Genomic DNA, 23,660 nt, shown 5'->3' with positions numbered 1-23,660 from the left:
AGCATCACATCATAGGAACCAAACGCACACTACCCAGGCCGGATACAGGACCTGCAGGTCCCAAAGGCTGCCTATCACAGTCAGGCCTAGCAGCACCAGGAGCACCAGCACCAGCACCAGCACCTGAAAAGAGAGAGAGAGACAGAGACAGAGAGGGGGGGAGAGATAGAGAGAGAGAGAGACAGAGAGAGACAGAGACAGAGAGAGAGGGGGAGAGAGGTAGAGACAGAGAGAGAGAGGAGAGAGACAGAATGAGAGAAAGGAAGGAAGGAAGGAAGGAAGGAAGGAAGGAAGGAAGGAAGGAAGGAAGGAAGGAAGGAAGGAAGGAAGAAAAAGTAACCCACTCTTGTTGGTTTTTCTTGGTTAAGGTGAGAAGCATAATGGAAGTCTCCATGTCACCCAAGCTCTGGAGAAATCTGGTAAATGTGGGGCAGCTGATGCCTTCCTCACACCTAAGCCAGAACCCTTCGGCTTCAGCCCCGCCCCCACACCTGGATTAGTGTAAAGGTCTCCCCACTCAGTACTCATGTGTTTGATCACGTGGTTCCCAGTTAGCGTGGATATTTTGGGAAATTCTAGGACCTTTCTCAGGTGGAATTTCACTAGAGGAAATGAATTTCTAGTGGTGGTGCCCTGAATCATTTCTGGACCAGTCTGAACAAGTTTCCTCTACTTACTGACTGCCTATGGCCAACGTGAGCCCCATGAGACTCTGAACCTCCTGCTGTGAGTCACTTCTGCTGCCATGCCTTTCTATCCGTCACTGACCGTGTCTCCTCAAACTGGGAGACACGAGTCCTTCCTTCCTTCAGCAGCTTCTCCTCGGGGACTTAGTGACAGAAATGAGAAAAGCCACTGGCAGCTTCCTCTGCCTCCTCAAGCTCAGGGCCTAGATATCAAGGGCACTCACTCATCCCCTCCCTCGCAACCTCCTTTTTCTTCCTGCCTTTTGTTTAAAACAGGAAAGTTCTCCCTTTAATCCAAAGAAATAGTCCATTTGTTGGTTTTCCCAGACAGAATTCAGTCATTCAAGAACACACTTTGGACCCAGTCACAATAGCTCAGATAGGAGGCCGTTAGACTGATGGACCAGTCTGCCTTGGAAAAGGTGTACAATGGTTGTGGCTTACACAGAGGGTCTGGCAACTGATTTAAGAGTTGGGGAGTTACAGGTCATTACAGTTAATTACAAAAGATGGTTTAAAAAATTGCTTAAAAAAATCTAGGGAGAGTCAAGAAAAAAAAGGCACTCCAAATTCAATAGAATATTGAAAGGTTATATTCTGCCCTGATAATGGAGGATTTTTTTTAGAGAGAGAGATTGTTGGAAAGTAAACAGAAAAGGGAAAGGAAGGGAGGGAAGAAGGAAGGAAGGAAGAGAGGAAGGAAGGGAGGGAGGGAGGGAGGGAGGGAGGGAGGGAGGGAAGGAAGGAAGGAAGGAAGGAAGGAAGGAAGGAAGGAAGGAAGGAAGGAAGGAAGGAAGGGTGCTCAGGAGGAAATGGCTGATAAACATCTCTCTTCTGAAACAGGCTCAGGGATGCTAGCCCCAGTGACTGGGTCATGGCCACAGAAGTTGAGATCCTCTAAGTGGTTAGACAATGTGGAGGTGTGGTCTCCTGGGACTGCTGCTCTTCCCAGAAGAGCAAAGAACCGGGGTGTGATCACAGGTCAATTCTCCCTGGGGTACAACAGTGGTGTGATCACAGGTCAACTCTCCCTGGGGTACAACAGTGGTGTGATCACAGGTCAGTTCTCCCTGGGGTATAACAGTGGTGTGATCACAGGTCAGTTCTCCCTGGGGTACAACAGTGGTGTGATCACAGGTCAGTTCTCCCTGGGGTACAATGGTCGCTTTCTTTCCCCCTTTCTCTCCACCCCTACTAGGACGACTCTGGAGGTGACATAGGACCATAAGAAAGTAAATCATGTGCCAAAGATGGCAAAGGGCATGAACAGGAGCCCTGGATTCTCCTCATGTGACTCAGCGTTGGACTCCAGGGACAATGAAGAGTGTGTGTGTGTGTGTGTGTGTGTGTGTGTGTGTGTGTGTCTGTGTGTGTCTGTGTCTAGTCTTGTGTGTCTGTCTGTGAGTCTGTGTCTATGTCTGTGTCTATGTCTGTGTCTGTGCGCGCACACGCGCACTCTGGTGGAACTCACTGGTACATTTTTCTTTTTCATTTTTTTTTCTTTCAGTGTCCCACTATGTCGATCTGCCTGACCTAGAACTTGCTACATAGACCAGGCTGACCTTTAACTCACAGATATCCTCTGCATCCCAAGTGCTGGGACTGACACCTGTCTCAATGTTATCTCTTTGTAGGCCCCCATTTAATGTTGGGAAATTCACATTCAGGAACTGGAGATGCGGCTCAGTGCTGTGGCATCTATGAGGCCCTGGGTCCAGTCCCCAGCACCAGGAGAAACACAGAATGAAAGACGCTAATGCACAGTTCTCAGCCCTCTCTCCATGCGCACTACAAGCCCCTTGAAGGGCGGGGCTCTTGCTGCGGTTTCTGATGTAATCTTTTTGATGTCTTTCAGGACCCACAGCATGGCCCGTGTCAACAAGTCCTCAGGGGCAGAGAAATCTAACTCAGTTGCACAGAATAAAAGACAGAATAATGATCACCTCAGGAAGCAGAAGAGATTCTTACCCATGCTTGGTGTCACTTGTTGTGAGTTTTGAGACTTGGTGAAAAATGACTTCCTCCAAAAAAGGTGAGAACAAAGACAAGATGGATGGTTGGGAGGGAAGACGCAAATAACTAAAGGACGGGAACAAAAGGCGAGGTTTCGTAGCTGAACTCCTTGCCCGACTCTTCTGTGGGTAGTACTTAACCGCTAGCATTATCCAACAGCCCGGTACTTTAAAATCTCCACTGGGAGGGAGCACACAGGATAAGCTGAAATCAGATCCTCGTGTGAGTGAACCCAGCACAAAGACATGTTATCAGGTGGAGTCACCTAATGAGCTTTCCCTCCTACACAGCTGCAGAAATGAAAGAAATCGGTCGGCGGGTCTGCTGACAGTCCTCTTCTAGCAAAGCTCAACGCAAAAGAAATGGCAGGGGTAGTGACAAACTCTCCCAGGGAACATTTACCCCGAAAAGTCTCTCTAGTCTTTACTCCCAAACAATTAAGGTTAAACATCAGCTTTAGTCCGGCACTGTGTTGGGTACCAAGAGAAGAGAGATGAACAACGCTGGCTCAGGTCATCGGATTTCCGGCCTTTCTCACTGAAGCATTTTGAATTGTGTGGCCCTGACACTGTTGCATACTCAACTCTGCTGATGTGGTGTGAAGGCAGCCAGAGGCAGAATGTTAACACATAAACCTCCTCACTTTCCAATAAAACTTTATTTCTACATTTTGAATCGTCATGTTGCTTTCAGCCATGGTGGAATATTCTCTCTCTCTTTTGCAGCCATTTAAAATTGGACTTGGAGCTCAGTAGTTGGGAATTTGCTTAGTACATGCAAGGCTTGGTTTGATCTCCAAATACTGCCATAAATGGGGGTGGAGGGAGGGTTGTAAAACATTCTTAAAAGCCAGGCCTGTTGATACACACCTGTAACCCCAGCACTTGGAGGTTGAAACAGGAAGATCAAGAATGGAAAGCCAGCCTGCAGCACACAGTGAGAGTATCTCAAACACACACACACACGCACAGAGAGAGAGAGAGAGAGAGAGAGAGAGAGAGAGAGAGAGAGAGAGAGAGAAGGATTTTTAGCGCATGGGTCATACAAGACAGGATAATTGAGGCCACAGGTTCCCAACTTCTACAATACACACCCCACAGCAAGATAGCAATAAAACAAATAGGAATTAGGCTGCAGGCAATAGTTTTGTCACCAGTCAGCCCACTCTCCCTCACAATATGTGAAATAAGCCTTTCTTCCTGTTGAAAAGACTTCAATTAGTTTTAAGATGCTCGGCTTTTAAAAGAGGCAGAGACAGAGATAGAAACTACAGACTGTCTAAGATCTGCAAAGGAGGCAGAGAAAGAACACAGAGGTAACGGTGGCAGCGAGAGAGCCCACCATCGAGCTGGGCGGTGGTGGCGCACGCCTGTATTCCCAGCACTCCGGAGGCAGAGGCAGAGACAGGCGGTTCAAGACCAGCCTGGTCTGCAAGGACAGCCTCCAAAGCTACACAGAGAAACCCTGTCTCGAAAATACAAAAAAAAAAAAAAAGGCCCCACTCCCCCACTACCTCTACCTCACCGGAGAGAAATGAGGGGTAAGAACCAGTCCAGCAGGTGGGCTACGGATTAACCTAGAAGAGAAATGTAAGCCAGGGCAGGGACACAGAATTTATTAAGTATATCTATCAATTTCTTCTGTAGAGCTGGACCTGAGAGAAACCACTTAGGTGAAGGATTTCTGAGGGTTCAGTCTCAAGTCAGTTAGCTTCCTGAGATTACGCCAGAAAGGAAAAGAACATGAGACAGAAAAGGCTGACCATACCATGGTGGACAGGAAACAGCAGAAGTGACTTGTTACCAGGTAAAGCCTTCAGGGCATGCCCCACAAGAACCTACTGTTAGTGTTCAGGCATCTGTACTGGCCTGTCCTTGGGGTTCTGACAGGATACGTCCTCAGCTGCAGCCACTGAGACACCACCTGTGCACATTCACTGTGTTCCCTTTTAAAAGGGCCCTGCCCACCTCCATCTCTCTCTCTCTCTCTCTCTCTCCTCTCTCTCTCTCTCTCTCTCTCTCTCTCTCTCTCTCTCTCTCTCTCTCTCTCTCTCTCTCTCTCTCTCTCTCTCTCTCTCCCTCCCCCCAACACCCCTTTTCTCTCTCCTGCTGCTCCTGTCCCCAGAGGCCGGTCTCTCCCTCTCCCCTTTCCTCTTTTATGATCCCTTTCCCTAATTAAAAAAAAAAATCCCTCTGCTTGAACCCTGTCACATGGTGTCTTTCTCTCTTGAATGCGGCTTTTTTTTTTTATTACAACACCTACTCCCTCCAGTGAAACTCTATCTACTTCCTAAAGCTCCCAGAGCCTCCCCCAAATAGTGCTGCAAGCTTAGGACAAGCATTCAACACACAAACATGTGAGGAACATTCCATAACCCTGTTTTCTGTTGATGTCATAAACACCATAACCAAAAGCCACTGGGGACGATTTATTTGGCTTACATTTCCACATCAGGATTCACGGAGAAAGCCAAAGCAGGAACTCAAGCAGGGCAGTAACCTGAAGGCAGAAAATGAAGCAGAGATCACGGAGGAGTGTTCCCCATGGCTTGCTCAGCCTGCTTTCTTAAATAACCCAGGACCACCTGCTCAGGGATGGCACCGCCCACAGTGGACTAGCCCCTCCCACATCAATCACTAATCTAGAAATGCCCGGGGACATGCCCACAGGCCAATCTGAAGGAGGCAATCCCTCAACTGGGGTCCCCTCCCCCCACTCCACCCCCAGCCCCAGGTAACTCTAGTTGAACTGACGAAAACTAACCGGCACAAACAAAGCTGCTATGTACAGAAAATTACTCTGTTCGGCTGGAAAAGGGCTGCTCTGAGGTTAGAAATCTGTGGGGCGAGGTGGATGTGGGGGAAATGGTTTTCATCTTGTTTAAGTGTGCAGTGATCCTGGGGAAATCAGCTCAGTGAGGTCCAGTCTTGAAAGCTTCAAGCTTAGAATTTCCTTTATTTTAAAAAAGATTTGGCGGAGCTGGGCCCCAAGGGTTCTAATCACAGGTCCATTCCTGTTTTTAACCAGGACACGAAAGACTGGAATTTCCAGTCATTTACAAAGAAAAAGAAAAAGAAAGGATAAGGAGCATATTCCCAAGTGAAATTCGTTGTTACAATATTTGCTATCATTAGCAACAATAAAATGCATTTGTAACCAGACAAGTTAGAAATTATTTGGCTAGTGACCAGAGCAAACTGCCTGAGTCTGTGAAATGAATCGCTGATGGCTAGTATTCAGCAAACATCACACAGCAAGCACGAAAAAGTGCCAGAGTCACTGTCACCAAAGGTCAGGTCTGAGGGAAGCTAAAAGTAAGATGATAAACAATAACAGGTTTCTTAATCTGTTTTCTGTTGCTATAGTAAAGCAGCTTGGCCAGCTGTCCTCCTTCTTTTTCTGTTGTGTGGTAGAATACCTCAACCAAAAGCAACTTCAGGGAAGAAAGAGTTTGTCTGGCTTGCACTTCCAGGTCACAGCCCATCAGTGAGAGAACTCAGAGCAGGAACTCAACCAGGAACTTGAAGCAAAATCCACGGAGGATCGGAGCTTGCTGGCTTCATCGATGGTTCATGCTTAGTTAGCCTTTCTGTAAAGCCCAGGACCATCCAGGGTACAGGGCTGAGCACGGTATGTAGGGTGCTTCTACATCAATTAACTACTGAGACAATCCCCACAGACATACCCACAGGCCAATCTGATCTGGCAACCCCTCTGTTGAGACTATTTCTCAGGTTCCACTCCACTATATCAAGCTGACAATGAAGTTAACTATGAAACCAGATAGAGCATAAGGAACCTAAATGTGTTTGGCCATGGTTCTGGAGTCTGACAGAGTAAGAGCATGGTCCCAGCATGCATTTTGTGTCTGGTAACCACTGCCTTAATTCTTGATGTGACACAGCAAACTAGCTAGCTTAGGTCTTGTTCCTCTTATAAAACCATCAGTGACATCATGGGAACCCTACTCCCATGGCCTCATCTAATCCCTACTACTTCAAAGGCTTCGCATATGAATTTAGGGATTCAGTTTCCAAGAGAACCACCACAAACAAACCCATTCAAACCACAGTCTAGGGGTCAGGGTAAGATCCAAAAACCATTCATCCCTTCCTGTCAACTCCTTCCAGCACCAGTGTCATCTGAACCAGACACGATGGAGCTCCAGACAAGATTCATCCCGAGGTCAAACTTACTTGTGCCTTGAACCTGAGAGATCAGAGAAGTTATCTGCTCCCAAATTATAACAGTAGAACAGCACAGGACATTCCTATTAGAAAGGGGAAAGTAGGTGCAAAATAATTACAAATCCAACAGAGAGAACATTAACAGGACAAGCCTCAGAATACCTTTCCCACAGGAGAGACTGGGACTCCCAAATCTTGAAGCACATCACTCTGGTGTCATCAGACATACTAGCTAGTCCTCATGGGGTCAAGTTGCATGCCTCAGTAGTTCCCCCCCCCCAGGGTGGCACTGAACACCACTAGCCCTATAATTTGGATTTGGTGTTGTTTTAAAGATTTATTTATTATGTATACAGTGTTCTGCTGGCATTTATGCCTGCACACCAGAAGAGGGCACCAGATCTCATTATAGATGGTTGTGAGCCATCATGTGGGTGCTGGATATTGAACTCAGGACCTCTGGAAGAATAGCCAGTGCTCTTAACCACTGAGCCATCTCTCCAGCCCCTCTGGTCCGGGTTCTTAATGATCCCACTCAAAGGCTCCACAGTACAGTAGTGTCATGCAGTGAATTGTGTCTCCCCAAAATTTCCTATATGGAAACCCCAACTCCAAGTATATAAACATGTGGCTGTACATTAGGTGGCACATGACATGTATATCATCAACAAACCACATACATGACAGTGGTCCCAGAAGATTCATGGAGCTGAGAGGAAGCAATGACAATAATGATAGGACAAAACAGCAAGGGGTCACCTGAAAAATGTCCACAAACTTCACCAAGGTAAATAGGAAACTATAAACAATGATCGCCTGTGTTTAGATGGAAGAAAACATGTATGAAAACTCATCTTCGGGGCTTGAATAAAGGGGAAGTGTCTGACAACATCCAAACAATTGCAATAAAAAAAAAGGATGGGTGGGGTCTACTGTGCTTCCAGGGCTGCTAGCTCTACAGCGGTGCTTCTCGCCCTTCCCATGCTAAGACCCTTTAACACAGTTCCTCATGTTGTGCTTACCCCCAACCATAAAGTTATTTTCAATGCTACTTCATGACTGCAATTTTGATACTGTTATGAATCATAACGTAAATGCCTGTGTTTTCTGATGGTCTTAGGTGGCCCCATGAAAGGGTCGTTCAGCCCCTAAAGGGCTCATGACCCACAGGTTGAGAACCATTGCTTTACTGTCGCTTTGTTTGAAAGGGGTTCTTGCTATGAGGCTCAGGCCACCTTGAACTTGCAAGCCCCCTGCCTCAGCCTCCTGAGGCTGGAACTACAGGTATGTATCACCATGTCTAGCTTCTCTAGGTGTTTCTGAAACAGAAAGGATAAAAGGCAAGAGAAAAATATAATATTTATTAATTATGAACTGGGACCACATTAATAATATTACCTCCAGGGGCTGGAGAGATGGTTCAGTGGTTAAAAGCATTAGCTACTCTCCCAGAAGACCTGGGTTCAATTCCCAGCACCCACATGGCAGCTCCAATCCCACAGGGACCCAACACCCTCTTCTGGCCTCATGGGTACCACATGCCGAGAATGCACAGACACAGATTCAGGCAAAGCATCCGTACACACCAAGAAAATGAAAGAAAATACTACCTCCATTAATGTAGCACTTTGGATTTTAAAATTTCATTCATGTATCTTTTTATCTAATCTTATCTGCCACTGGAAATGAGTAAGAGGTGTCTCTTTTGCCAGTTAAGCATTTAAATTTGGGGGCAGAGAAAAACAGTAGCCCTGCATATAAGACTTTATCCTACTTTGACCTCCATCAGCATCAGGCGGAGTGAATCTGTACAGAGAAACATTGTATGGCCTGGGCAGGGACTCAGCTTCCCACGTGATAAGTAGAAATTATAGTGTCCACCTCATCCTCCAGAACACAAAGCACCAAGTGGGGTTAGGGCATAGCAAGTACTCTGGAAATGGACGTGACTATCTCCATCATCCACAAACACACCCACCCCACAGCCACCTCCCTGCTGAACATCCAGTCATGCTGGATCTGCGCAGCTCAGTCCTCCAGCCCCATCTAATGACAGCGACAACAACTGACACCAGACTCCATGCGAAGCACTAGGTCTGTATTGGCTCAGCACCCTGGAGGACCTACCGGGCTGCATCAGTCAGAGACCAGACTCCATGCGAAGCACTAGGTCTGTATTGGCTCAGCACCCTGGAGGACTTACCGGGCTGCATCAGTCAGAGACCAGACTTGGCTACTTTCTAGACTGACAACTCCTGGCATACAGCAGACCCTCAGTAAAGGCTAACTAACTGACTGAAGAAGGAAGTGTGAGTTGTTGTACTGTGGTTTTTCTACTTACTAATTGCGTCTTCTCTCCCTATACACATGCATGGTATTGAACCAACTAATAAGGAGTGATGGGGGAGGGATATGATTGTTCAGATAAAGCTTTTAATAGTCCCTTTGCAATACACTCTACAGGTAAATGAAGGAGTCATCAGGAACGCCTTACCAAGCACAAGGAGAAAAAAGCCAACTGTCCAGAAGACCACATGCTGCCCAGAGATTCAACCCATCTGCAGAAGACTTAATATACCACGGGTAAATTCAGAATCATCTATAATCTAACCGTTTGTGGAAAACAAAGAAAAGATGTCAGCATCCGAAAAGCACATGAATAGGAAACACTAAAAAGGAATCAGGTTATATAATCATCTAGTGAAAGACTTTGAAATACAATACTCACTAAAAGATAAACAAACCAAAACTATTTAAACAGCAGAGTGAAAATACTGTCCCCAGTTCCTTAAGAGACACTTGGGGAAGGTCATTTAAGTGCACCATCCCACCCTCGGGTCCGGTTAGGGGCTGAAGTTGCAACCAGTCTCAATAATTGTTTGAAAAGACTCTCTCCAATTGACTCGGGAATTATTAAAAAGTGTAATGTACTCACGCATACATTAAAAAGTGCAATTTACTCACACATACATAATCGAACTTCTCTTTTTTGTTTGGCATCTTGTGAGAAATCCCAGATTTCAGCTTTAGTGGCAAGTAAACAGTGACTTTCTGGAAATGATGGGTGAGCCAGTGCCTTCCCACTGGGGAGTTCCAAGAGGCTTTAGGGAGCTCTATTCCAAATTGTACAATCTAGGGAAGCAGCAGAAGCAGGCTGCTCACCACCGCTTTCCCTGACCTTTCCCTGAAGCCGACTGTAAGACCCTCCTGTAAGAAGTCCCTGCCTGCAGCAAAGAAACCAGAGAGGGCTCCTGCCTCTGGAGTCACGGTCACAGAGGAGAACATGAATGTGCGGGTCTTGTAAGTTCCTCAGTTTACTACTGGTAAGTCACAGTTCCTCAGCAAACCTAAGTAAACATACAGAAGTTTAACTGCTTCCTGGGTCCACGCCATAGTTTGGAGGCCGGAGCAATGGCTCAGCAGCTAAAAGTACTGGCTGCTCTTCCAGAGGACCCAGGTTCAATCCCCAGCACCCATATGGTGGCTCACAACTGTCTGTAACTCCAGTTCCAGGGTATCTGATGCCCTCTGCTAGCCTCTGTGAGCACTAGCCTTGCATTAGCTACACTGACATACACAGAAACAGAACACACACATAAAAATAAATTACATTTAAAAGCATAACAAATAAGGTGGAAGCTTCTGTATATCCTTCTCCATATGTGTGTGCATGGGTACCGCACGTGGGAACCACATGTTGCACACTACAACACAGGCACCAAAAATAAGTAACTTATACAACTTTTTTTTTAGTATTGAATTATTTTTTAGTTTTCTTTTTTCTCAATATATGTTTTTATTTAAATTAGAAACGTGAATGTTTCACATGTCAATCCCAGCTCCCTCTCCCACCCATCCTCCCTTGTCCCTCCACCAGCCCCCCAGCCCCCTACCCAATCCCTACATCATTCCCCAGGGAGGGTGAGGCCCTCCTTGTGGGGGATCTCTAAAGTCTGTCATTTCATCCTGGGCAGGACCTAGGCCCTTCCCCATGTGTCCAGGCTGAGAGAGCATCCCTCTATTTGGAATGGGCTCCCAAAGCTCATTCATACACCATGGTAAACACTAATCTACTACCTAAGGCCCCAGTGATTTCTGTGGCTTCCTCACTGACACTACATTCATGGAGTCTGGATCAATCCCCTGTTGGCCTCTCAGCCATCAGTCTGGGGTTCAAGAGCTCCCCCTTATCTGGTCAGCTGTCTTGTGGGTTTCATCATCATGGTCTTGACCCCTTTGCTCATCACTCCTCCATCTCTGTCACTAGGTTACAGGAGTTCAGTTCAGTGTTTAGCTGTAGGTATCTGTCTCTGCTTCCATCAGTCACTGGATGAAGGTTCTAGGATGGCATATAGGGTAGTCATCAATCCTGTCATCAAGGAGGGGCTATTAGTGTAGTCTCTCCACTATTGCTTAGTTTGCCAGTTGGTGTTATCCTTGTAGATCTCTGGAGATCTCACTAGTGTCAGCTCACTCCTCAAGACTATAATGACTCCATCTATTATGTTATCTCTCATCCTGCTGTCCTCTATTCTTACCTGGACTCAACCTTCCTGCTCCCCCATGCCTTCTTCTCCCCTCCTCCCCCTCTGTTTTTCTTGGTTCCCTCTCCCCTCATCCAATGTTCCCAATCTGCTCAGGAGATCTTGCCTCATTCCACTTCTCTGGGGTATCAGGCATCTCTCTTGGGAACCTCCTTGTTTCCCAGACTCACTGGCACTGGGATTGTAGGCTGACACTCCCCTGATTCATGTCTAAAATCCATATATGAGTGAGTACATACCATGTTTGTCTTTTTGTGTATGGGTTACCTCACTCAGGATGGTTTCCTCTAGTGCCATCCATTTACCTGCAAATTTCAAGATTCCATTGTTTTTCTCCGCTGAGTAGTACTCCATTGTGTAAATGTACCACATTTTCTCTATCCACTCTTCAGTTGAGGGGCATCTAGGTTGCTTCAGGATCTAGCTATTACATATAATGCTGCTATGAACATAGTGGAACAGACATCCTTGTTGTGTGAATGGGAATCTTTGGGGTATATGCCTAAGAGTGGAATTGCTGGGTCTTGTGGTAGACTCAGACCCATTTTCCTGAGGAATCTCCATACTGATTTCCATAGTGGCTGTACTAGTTGACACTCCCACCAGCAGTGGAGGAGTGTTCCCCTTTCTCTACATCCTCTCCAGCACAAACTATCATTGGTGGTTTTGGTTTTTTGTATAATTTCATTTGTCTTTTAATGTGTCAGCAAAGAACCTGGGATGTTTAGGGAAAAACTATTTTTCTTTCCCTACACAAAAAAGCTAAAATTTTGAGATTAAAATGAGAAAAGACAGCTCAAATTTCTCATGGTACACTTTATAACCAGTTTATTACAAACAATAGTTATCTCTTTAAATGTAATGAAATTAACAAATAAAAATTGTATATAATTACTATGTACAACATGGTAACATAGTTTGTATTTGGGCCGGGTGTTGGTGGTGCAGGCCTTTAATCCCAGCACTCGGGAGGTAGAGGCAGGCGGATCTCTGTGAGTTCGAGGCCAGCCTGGTCTACAGAGCGAGTTCCAGGATAGCCTCCAAAACAATACAGAGAAACCACGTCTCAAAAAAAAAAAAAAAAAGAACAGTTTGTATTTGTACCGTTCTAACAAAACACACAGACTGGTAACTTATAAACAAAGAGAAACTAATTTCTCAGTTCTGGATATTAGCAGTCCTAGATCAAGGCTTGGCACTCAGTGTCTGGTGAGATCCGTCTTGCCACGTCTTCACAAGACACTGGGGTAGAGCCTTGGTGGCAGACGTGTGCCACTGCGGGTTAGCGTTGAAATGTTATAGCCTAGGCCTCGCTGCCCATTCTTTCTCTCAGCTTCTCGACTGCTGATGCAAAGCGATAGGCACCCACATGTTCCTGCAGCCATGCCTTCCCCACCGTGATGGACTGCGTCCCTCTGGAGCTATGCACCAAAATAAATCATTTCTCCCCACGTCCCTCCTGTGTGGGTGCTGTTCCCAGGAGCAGAGAGGAAAGTTATCGCCAGACTACACGTTTGCCCATCTTTTACCAGGGACAGCCTGGAGTCTGTGACTCAGTTTTCATTGCGGCTCCTCTGTGCATCCTCGTGAACACACGACGACGAGCGTGCAACGGGTGCTGTGCTACGGCTCCCAGGTTTGAGTGTTCAAAACTCAGTGATGGTTTAAACCCAGTGATGGTTTGAATGTTCAAAACTCAGTGATGGTTTGAATGTTCAAAACTCAGAGATGGTTTGAATGTTCAAAATCCAGTGATGGTTTGAATGTTCAAAACTCAGTGATGGCTTGAATGTTCAAAACTCAGTGATGGTTTGAATGTTCAAAACCCAGTGATGGTTTGAATGTTCAAAACTCAGTGATGGTTTAAATCCAGTGATGGTTTGAATGTTCAAAACTCAGTGATGGTTTGAACGTTCAAAACTCAGAGATGGTTTGAATGTTCAAAACTCAGTGATGATTTAAACCCAGTGATGGTTTGAATGTTCAAAACTCAGTGATGGTTTGAATGTTCAAAACTCAGTGATGGTTTAAACCCAGTGATGGTTTGAATGTTCAAAACTCAGTGATGGTTTGAACGTTCAAAGCTCAGAGATGGTTTGAATGTTCAAAACTCAGTGATGATTTAAACCCAGTGATGGTTTGAATGTTCAAAACTCAGTGATGGTTTGAATATTCAAAACTCAGAGATGGCTTGAATGTTCAAAACTCAGAGATGGTTTGAATGTTCAAAACTCAGTGATGGTTTGAATGTTCAAAACTCAGAGATGGTTTGAATGTTCAAAACTCAGTGATGGTTTGAATGTTCAAAACTCAGAGATGGTTTGAATGTTCAAAACTCAGAGATGGTTTGAATGTTCAAAATCCAATAATGGATGACCTCTGCCTTAAAGAACACTGCAGTCTAGTCGTACAGACATGAAAAAACAAAAACAAGAACCATAATTTCAGAGGCTTCGCAGAATAACCAGTAATGGTAAATATTCAAAGGCTCTTTGCTCAGAACAGCCTTGAGAGTTTGTTATCACTTCTCAACTTTTGCCTTCTCTGCTCTACTGAGCACTCTGCAGGACCATACAGCGCTAGCTGGCTAGCCTTGGAAGGCACTGAAGGGAGACCAAAGGCTTTGGCAAAGGCAGGGCCTCTTTTCTGAGTTTGGGAGGCTCTGATCCACTAAGATGTCCTGCTGGTAGCCTTTGGGAGCCCAGTAGTGTTTGCTTTCCAGGCAGCCTCTTTGCGGCTCCCTCAGACTGCTTTCTGGTCCATCCACACATCCAACCAGGGGGCCTGCTCTTCCAGACCACTTCCCACCAGAGTCACTTCATCTCCAAAGGGGGTGAGTGTGGGGGGGGAGTAAAGGCCTCTTAAAAGCTCTCTCCCTTTTTTTTTCTTTTTTTGTTTCTTTGGGAATTTCACATCATGTACCCAGATCACTCTCATTTCCTAGACTCCATGTCTGCCCCCACTTCCTTGTAACCTCTCCCCCTAAAAATTAAAAAAAAAAAGTCCAATTTGTGTTAACCATAAACTCACTGGAGCATGGTCAAACTGTCAGTAGAATTGATTCGTACCCCTCCCACACACCCACCAGAGCCCATCGATTGTGGAAAGCCAACCTCAGTAACTTTATCCTCTTAGACGTTGTGTCCTGTACTCTCCTTCAGCTCCAGAAAGGGGGAGAAGAAGAAGAAAGGCTTCTTCTAGTGATTACCTGGAGAGTTCCTTCACCCCTTAGTAGCTAATCAGAGCTAACGTCCTAGTTAAAATTCTTTGCCACTACCCAGGCTCAACACATTCTATTTTTAAAAATTAAAGGAGGACATGAATTTGTGAGGAGCAGGAAGTCAGAAGGAGGGACTAAGGAGTAAATATGGATGGTTAAGACATTCATGGAAAGATAGATATAGATATACACACATAAGCATTTCCCAAGTTCCCCAGATGTCTTGAGACAACTGTGCTAAGGACATAACTGACTACCCCAGCTCCTGGAGAACTTTGCTACTGCAAGCCCCCACAAGCGCTGTGACCCTAGACCAGTCCCCACCATGATCAGAAAGGCAGCATATTCCCCGGAGTTCTGGTGGAGGGGCGGCTGGGGTTTATGTTTTAAGACGAGGCCATGATTGGCACAAAACACAAGCCTGGTGATTCTGACTGGTGCTACCTACTGGCAAGGTTATATTGGTCCAAACACCCCTTCTCTGGCAGGGTGAGCAGGCTGCTGAGGCTCTCAGAGGGAGGACTGAGAGACACTCTCTGGTGCTGCCTCCCCTGGTGTTGCAGTAGTTTGCCTAATAAAAGGCTTCTCTCAGAGGCTCTTTTCTCCACTGAGCTGTTAACACAAAAGAGACAGCAGAACTGCCTAGCAGTCCGGGGGTCAAGCAGTGAGCAGTCAAGCAGTGAAAGCCATGAGGCAGGGGACTGCTTGGCAGCTGGGGTGGGGGTGGGACAGCAGCTGAGGAGCTTGAGAGAAACCAGAGCAGCAGTGAAAATAGGATGGGGAGAAGGGAGCGCCAGGACCACAGACGGAGAAAGGGATGTAAGGAGACAGCAAAGAGGAAGTGAAAGCCCCAGGAGACTTCTAGAAAGTCACCAAGTTTTCAGAGCCAGGGTCTCAGACATCAGGGTGAGGGCTATAATAATGGCCAGTTCATACGGCCAGTGCTCAAGGTAACACTACAGGGTGCTGGTGCTGCTGCTGGGGCTGATTCTGGTGCTGATGCTGGCTGATGCTGGTTCTGGTGCTGATGCTGCCGATGCTGGTTCTGGTGCTGATACTGCTGATGCTGATGCTGGTTCTGGTGCTGCTGCTGATGCTGCAGCTGGTACTGCTGCTGGTGCTGGTTCTAGTGCTAACACTGGTGCTCCTGCTGCTGCTGGTGCTGGTGATGCTGCTGCTACTCCCTCTGATGGTGGTGGTGATGGTGGTAGTGCTGCTGCCATCACCACCCCCGCTGCTGCCCTCTGCCCACTCTGACTGCTCCCTAATGCCACACACTCAGCAAAAGCAACAACTTCCCCTTGCCGAGTCATGATTTCTATCTGGTTACAGCAAAAAGATTCCTCGGCCAAAACATGACAAAACAAATAGGAAAGAACTGAAGGGTATATCTGCCTATAGCACCAACATGTGACTGAGTCATAATATAAAGAGATGAAAAAGGAAAAGATAAGAGTGAGCTAATAGGATGAGCCTAGATGTCTTAGTGGATAAGAGCAGTTGCCATGGAAGCTAGATGATGAGTTCAATCCCCAATACCGAGTCTCCTGAAAGCTGTCCTCTGACCTCCACACACTGTTGTGAAGTGCACAAGTGCACAACACATGGGTACCTATACACGCTAATAAAACAAAAACTTTAAAAAACTGAACAAAAAAATTTCATGTCGTATCACATTCAGAATCTTTCTTCCATTTCTTAGAAATCCTTCATCTCTCTCTTTTTTTTTTAAACCTCTTACTGAGGAGCTGAAGCCCCAAGGTAAGGTCTCAGCATCCAGTCAGGTGGCTCACAACCACCTATAACTCCAAATCCAAGGGGATCTGATGCCCTCTTCTGGCCTCTGCAAGAACTACACCCATGTGCACACACTCTCTACACAAACACATACATATACCATGATAGAAAAATAAATATAAAATCTTTTTTTAATCTTATTTGGTAAACTGTTAAAAACAAATAAGCAAAAACTCTGGCATATAAACAATGAAAATGATACGTGGGAGGCCTGAGTCAGAGATTAAGTTATTTCAGACCAGGTCAGGAAATCCAAGGTGACCCAATTAGAGCAAGAAGTCACATCAGCAATAAAGATAAGATCGACTAGTGACTAAAAAGGAATGGTCAGTTCAGAATCCAGCAGCCTTGATGCCACATCATGGGAGTTTGAACAATTTATCTAACTCCAGTCCCTGTAAAATGGAAGTGGCATTCATAGTACCTGACTCATAGTACAATGAGCATAAAGCAATTGATTTTACATATCCAACTGATAGAACGCCTGTGGGAATGGGTGTGGGTGTATTTCCTTAGACTAGTACCAACACCGAATTCTCTTTCTACCGCGCAGTATTTTCCATCCCCCCACCCACTGTATTCTGATTTTTAAAAGGCTTAGGGAGGTTTCTCTTACTCCAAATATGACTCTCCTATGTTTTCTCCACATTTGTCCCTTACCTTGGTCCCTGATATAAAAAGGCAGAACCTCCTCCTTCTTTAAAGGACTAGCTACCGTTTCTGGCCAGGCCCATGCACAGGAGACTGATAACTCCAGAAGGAGCTGGGAGTACAGCCTGCTTTGTGCCCATCGGCTTTCCCTCCCCCCTCTGGATGACCCCCACTCCACATGACTCCTCCAGGGCCTAACAGAAGTGCTACAACCCAGGCTTGGGTCTTTGAGGCCTGTTTCAAGATGGAGACAATCATTCAAAATCCAAGCCAGGAGTGGGGAGTTGAGACTTACAGGCCCAAACTTCTACTCCTCCTTCTTCTATGTCCCAAGCGCTGGGACAGTGGGCGTTCAAACCCTGTCCCTTCAGAGAGCAGAGAGCACCTGCAGTTTAACTTGTCCAGTGATGTAATCAGCCTTGCCAGTGTAATAAAGCCCATTAAAACCTCCAAGGGGCGGGGCTTAGAGAGCTTCCAGACACGGTCCACGTGGAAAAGACTCAGGAGCTCCACGTCTCTGCCTCCATCGCGCGCCCTGTGCACCTGTACCCTTCACAACACGCTTTACAGGAAACGGGTAAATACACTTCTCTCGGTCCTGTGAGTTGCTTAAGGCAATTAATTGGACGAGAGGAAAAGGCCATGGGGATCCCACCTTTAAGCTAAAGGCCTGACTGGACTTGTGGCTGGCCTTGGACGTGCGAGGCAGTCTCAGGGCCTGCGTCCTCCACTGTGGATCGTATGCTGGCCTCGGGGTGATGGTGGGATCAGCAGGCGCCCAGGTGCTGTCCCCCGTGGCTACCCTGCTTGCTGCCTGGGTGGGAAAACACCCCACACATGTTATTCAGACACAGCAGCAGTCTGTGTTGACGACTGGACAAGAGTATGCGGACCTGAGTTTGTTTATTCTCAACCACTTCAGATATCTCAACAGTGTTATTTTGGTAACCGTGTTGCCACCCTCTCTGCCATGGTGCTGAGTATAAATAGAACCTGGACATTTCCAGGAACTGTCAGCCTGGCACCTCCTACAAAGGGGTAAATCTTTCATATCATTAGCAAAATAAAGCCAAGGGCTAAAACCTGCCCTCAAACACCTAGAAGTCACACTTCCTTTTTAATTCAAGTTTACTATTTGGAAATCACATTTTAAAAAGTGGGGGTGGGGGTGCGCTCCAAAGACTCAAATACATCTTTGCTTCTCACTGACTGAGCTGAAGAACAAGTATAAACACAGCTGCCTATTAATGTTAGGTAAAGCAAGCATTCCTGCAGCTGGCTGTAACGGCAGCCTGCAAGTCTAAACCACGCTCACAAAGACCAAATGCTTCCTTGCTGAAGTTCCAAGCTGCACCAAAAGAATAGCTTGTTCCTGGTTCCACCGGCTGGAGCTAGCATGATTTAAGAGCTGCAAAAGTAGGACTCGATTCCAGGGTCAACAAAGCCACCACACTGTCCCTTAGTCACAGCCAAGCTTTAGTCTGTTTTGACTCTCAAAACAGTAGAGAAACTGTGAGATTCTAGTCCTTGGCCCCCATACAGCCTTGCTTCAGAAGCCAGCCTCCTTTTCAAAGGACTAAATGAGATTGGGATTGGGGCTGGGAAAGGGGATATATCAGGAGCGAATGAATCCCAAGATAACAGGATAAGAGGTTTTCTAAGAGTCCATGGCCTGTGTCTGGCAAGAACAAAGAAGAATGAGCAAGGGAATACGCTGGGATACACTTGGGCTATCCGGATTGGGGGAGAGAAAAGTGTATTTTGAGAAGGTGTTTTCATAGGGCATAAGTTAGCAGACTGTGAGGTCAAAGCAGCTAGGCTTTATAGTTTGACTCCACATCCCTCTGTAATTAAGCGAGTTATTAATCCCAGTATTTACATTATCTCACCTATATAAAGGAGTATAAAGGTCTCCATATAGCTCAGGCCCACAACTCGCTTTGCAGCGGAAGATGAACTTTAACTTCTGAGTCTCCCGCCTCCACTCTCCAGTACTGGAACTACAGACACACCCCCACTTCACCCGGTTTATGTCCTGCTAGGGGTCAAACCCGCAACTTCCTGCATCGGCGTGGGCACTCTACCAACTGAGCTCAGTCCCGGATCCCTGAAACACATGTTGTTTACATTTTTAGTTTATTTCTAACTGTGTGTATTTGTGTGCGTGGACGCGCGCGCATGAAATATTGCATGTGAGTGCCCATGAAGGCCAGAAGGGGGTGTCGGGTCCCCTGGAGCTGGAGTCACTGGTGGTTGTGAGCCACCTGATGTGGGTGCTGGGACAGCCTCTAAAAGAGCAGCAAATGCTCTCCAGCCCCCGAACTCATTTCTAATGACAGAGAAAAGGAGGCTTACAGCCTGCCATCCAGGAGGTGACACGACAAGCCAGGTCTGCTCTCCCCGTGACCCCTCTGCCTCCTGTCTCCCACCCTCAGCCACTTGCCGCTCCCCTTGTATCTGAGAGCAGCAGCTAACTAACTCATCCCTCGCTAGCTGGTTCTACCTCCAGCTACTGAAAGTTTGATCTATGGAGCACAAGGAATGGGGGAGGGGTGTGCAAGTACCACACAAAGTGAATGAGCAATAAAAATTATGCCCCAAATTCAACTTCTATAGCTAACGAAAAACCCTTCTAATCTTGTTCTTATTGTATCTAGTCTGAATATCGCCAACATTTTCATGTCAGCATTGGCGTCACACTTGCCTGGGGTCTGACACTCTGGAAAAGCGTTTAGCAAGTATTCAAGAAAGTCAAGAAAGGACACTAATGTCATCCGGGAACTAATGCCATTCTGTGTGTCCATCCCCACCACCTTGTCATGTCTCCCCACTGAATCTTCATCTTGCCCTCTGTCGTGGACTGGCCAGGGGCAGGAGCAGGGCCTGGACATCAGAACTCTCCTAAAAGTCCCCCAGGTGACTCCAACACACAGGCAGAGTTAATCAACCGAAGGCCATCAGGCAACTGATGCAGCCAAATAGTCCGTGTAGCCATGGGAGGGAGGAAAAGAGACACAGTCAGACTTTCTCAGCGGAAAAGAGCATTGACTGCGTTTTAAAGTGAAATGGAGTCATCCCTGCTGGGGCAGACCTGCCACACAGTTTGCCGTTCCTAGAAAGCGTGGCGATTAGCTGCCAGCAGGGGCATTATTTCATCAATCCCATAAATGCTCATAAAAGTCTTCTGCTTCTACTTATGTCAGCCCGGCAGAAGCTAGGAAAAGCCTCCGATAAGATACAGCCCTGAACTGTGTGACTCCCTTGTAGATGATTCAAACTAGCAGTAATAAAAATAAAATATTTTAAGACACTCTCAACCCACTACACTTACAAGTCTTGAAGTTTTTACTCTTAACAAAAGAAAACACATTAGTACAAATGTCTAAAAGCCTCTTTCAGCCATTAACACCACAGCATAGGACAGCTCCATTTCAAACCCAGCGGGGAGCCAGAATTGTGGGGCAGGAAAAAGTCCTAAATCAAGAACTGGTAGGCTAGGATTCCTGTCCCGGCAATAAATTACATCAACTAGCTGTGTGATGGTGAGCAAGCTTACTTAATCTCCCAGGCCTCCGTTTCCACAAGAGGAAGAGAAAACGATGGGTGTGTCCCTCCCGGCTTCCAAATACCAAGATCTTGCTGTGTCTTACTGATCATCACAATAGCAAACACAGTATATATTTAAAAATTTATAAACTTCATAATGCGAACCAATAAACTTACCTCACCATGGCATACACTAGTCAGTCACAATCAAAGGCCCAGAGAGAACGGGCTGAGAAAACAACCTATGCTTAAACACATCACGTTCAGCTGGTGTCATAACTGGAGGAGCCTATGAGAAGTACCCTAGGATGGAAATCTAACAAGCCTATGGCAATGGCAAAGCCAAAAGCTACTTGTGTGCAATGTCTGCCATCTAAGCTACACATACCCTTTCTTTTCTAAACCACATGTAGTGTACCTTGCCATGTTTCTGCCACTCTCTGCAGGTGGGGAAACACACTGGGGGCGGGATAGACAGGACACAACTAAACACTGCTAGGATTCTATTGCCTGCAAGGGTTTAAGCATGGAACCTTTATCCTTACCTGGGCTACTACAGAAGTAAAAGAAGTGGCTTCCCATCAGGGCCTTCACTATTACTTAATCCCATGTCCCAAAAGATCTAAACTCATCTTAAGAACCATATAAAGTCTCATACATACATGATAGGCAGTAACTGAGTAACTGAGCACATACTGGTCCAGCATGTAATTTATTCATGTGAGGGAAGTCTCTCCACTACCTGCACTCTATCCCGTCTGCCCCAGAAGTGAGGTCAGCACATCAGAGAGGATTGGTAACGGTAATTTCATTAGCTAACCATCTACCCTCATCCTTGGTCCTTCCTCCTCAGGAGAACAGAGCGAGCTCCAGGACCACTGTTTGTTTAGTGTTGTATACCCAGTACTTACAGTCAACACTCACTGCACATTTGAAAGAATGAAGGAACGCCTTCTGTTATCTGGAGGCCCTTTGAGTTAGACCCATGCATGGTACTTCATCCACAGGAAGTATATGGTAATCATATATGAGATGGAACAATCTCGGAGCCCAGATACAGAGTCCAGGCTGCATAAACTGAGATCAGCACCATACTTATCACATGGGGTAGGCTGTGGTCCACAGAGTTATTGGAAGAGCCTAAGAAGAATCCCAAGTCAAAAATCAAATAAACCTATGACAGTGAGAGCTTAGTAACTTCAAATACACCCAAGCCTATGCCTCAGGGCCAACATGCACCTCAAGGAGAACTGTCAATGTAGCTCTGCAGGGTCACTCGAGGCCAGTTCACAAGGGACAGGCAGGGCCTGGAGCTGCTGGGCAGAGGGGAAATAGGCAAGCCATCCCTGTGTACTGCACCAGTGAGGGCAGCCTGGCAACCCAGGACATACCGTGCATTGGGATGACCCACCGAAAGTCAGGCAAGGCTAGCCTCGGGGCTGAGGACTGAAGTCTCAGATGCTAGGCAAGAGGCAGAGGGGCTAGGCAAGAGGAATCTGGTTGATGAAAATCTGCTTGAAAAAAGCAAAGCCCAAGCTGGAGGGAAGACGAGGGGAAAGGCCAGACTACCAGCAAGACTGCTTAAGAGAGAACCATGTGGGAGATGCAGACCCACAGCCAGCCGAGGGCAAACAAGAGGGAACAGAGAGTCCTGTGGCCCAGCAGTCACTCCACCATGCTTACAATGAGTCCTAGCAGATAGTGAGGCCAGGGTTTCAGAAACAGCTCTGTTTCCAAGTCAGCTTAGCTCAGGCACAGAGAGAGCTGCGGCACAGACAGGCCTACCAGGCAGGCGGAGAAGCCAGGCCACCAGCCGCAGGCTGCCTTCACCACACCCAGCACTGTCCTGTCTCCTAAAGTGACCCAGCAAGAGCCCAGAGAGGACTTCCAGCTGATCTAATGTCTAGTGTGTGACCTTGGCCACAGCAATGAACTGCGAAGTGTTCCCTCCACTGTGCCAAGACGGATTAAGTCATTTTATCGGCAGAATTCTTTTAAAAGGTAAGAGTCCTTGTGGAGTGAGGAAACAAACCAATTATCCTCTTGCATCTTGGACATTCATACTTTGTTTTGGGAGACCTAAGGGAACTCTGAGATATAATCACAAGATTTCGGGTATTTTTGTTGTTGTTCTGAGGAACGGAAGTTAGAAGTGTAGAGAGTGAGCTACAACTCAGTTTTTCTCTAACACTTATGTTCAGCATATATACAAAGGCAGACAGCTAAAACCACACACACACATACACACTCACACACACACACACAAACACACACACACAAACATACACACACATACACACACACAAGCATACACACACACTCACTCACTCACACACACTAACATACACACACACATATACCACACACACACACAAACACACACACAAACATACACACACACAAAATGTCTGGCGCAGCTCAAAATGTAGAAATGAAACACAGAAATTAAATACACAAAGAAGGGGAAAACCGAGACTCTCCCAGAGGAATACAGCAGAAAACTGTAGTAAAATAAAGTCAGTTCATTCTTGAGGAAGGACCAAGAGCTTGGCTAAGAGGAAGCCACTCCTTACCATTTCTTCCCAAGACTTCCCAAGGGCAGGGCACCGAACCCACCCTATGAATAATTACAACCAATATGAGGAAAAGTAAGAAAAGGTTACTGTGTGCCCACCTCACGGACACCCTATTTTCTCAGAACCAACATACCTTTACAAAAATAAAAGTGAGCTACAACAAAGCCCACTCACGCTGTTCCGACTCCATGCTAGAAACCCTGAGGTCCCAGAAAACAGGCCTCTTTTTCTTTCCCCTTACAGGAGCATTAAGTTAGAAGGCAATTCAGTTTTGATGCCAGTCCAAGGCTTTAAGACCCTCTTATCCTCTCCCAAAAAGACCCACACAAGCTTCCAATTCACTAAGTCTGAATTTAATTTTAAAACCATATTTTCATGAAAGTAAACACTTAAAAATATTTAAAGTCTTAAATAACAGAAAGCAATTAAGTATTAACTCC

General features: G+C 46.3%; 1 protein-coding gene and 1 long non-coding RNA gene across 4 annotated transcripts in view; one reads left to right on the top strand and one right to left on the bottom strand.

The window, feature by feature from the left end:
• Cradd (CASP2 and RIPK1 domain containing adaptor with death domain) overlaps window positions 1-23,660 on the bottom strand; it is a 172,612-nt gene that overhangs the window by 130,146 nt on the left and 18,806 nt on the right. The window lies entirely within an intron of this gene.
• LOC121143307 lies at window positions 1,451-3,361 on the top strand. Its single transcript, XR_005880517.1, has 3 exons — window positions 1,451-2,010; window positions 2,542-2,718; window positions 2,990-3,361. It is a non-coding gene; the product is annotated as an uncharacterized LOC121143307 (long non-coding RNA).

This window comes from Mesocricetus auratus, unplaced genomic scaffold (assembly GCF_017639785.1).
Source record: "Mesocricetus auratus isolate SY011 unplaced genomic scaffold, BCM_Maur_2.0 Super-Scaffold_100011, whole genome shotgun sequence".
NCBI classification, from domain to species: domain Eukaryota; kingdom Metazoa; phylum Chordata; class Mammalia; order Rodentia; family Cricetidae; genus Mesocricetus; species Mesocricetus auratus.
The sequence above is the reverse complement of the archived record's forward strand: the minus strand, read 5'-3'. Positions and strand labels throughout refer to the sequence as shown.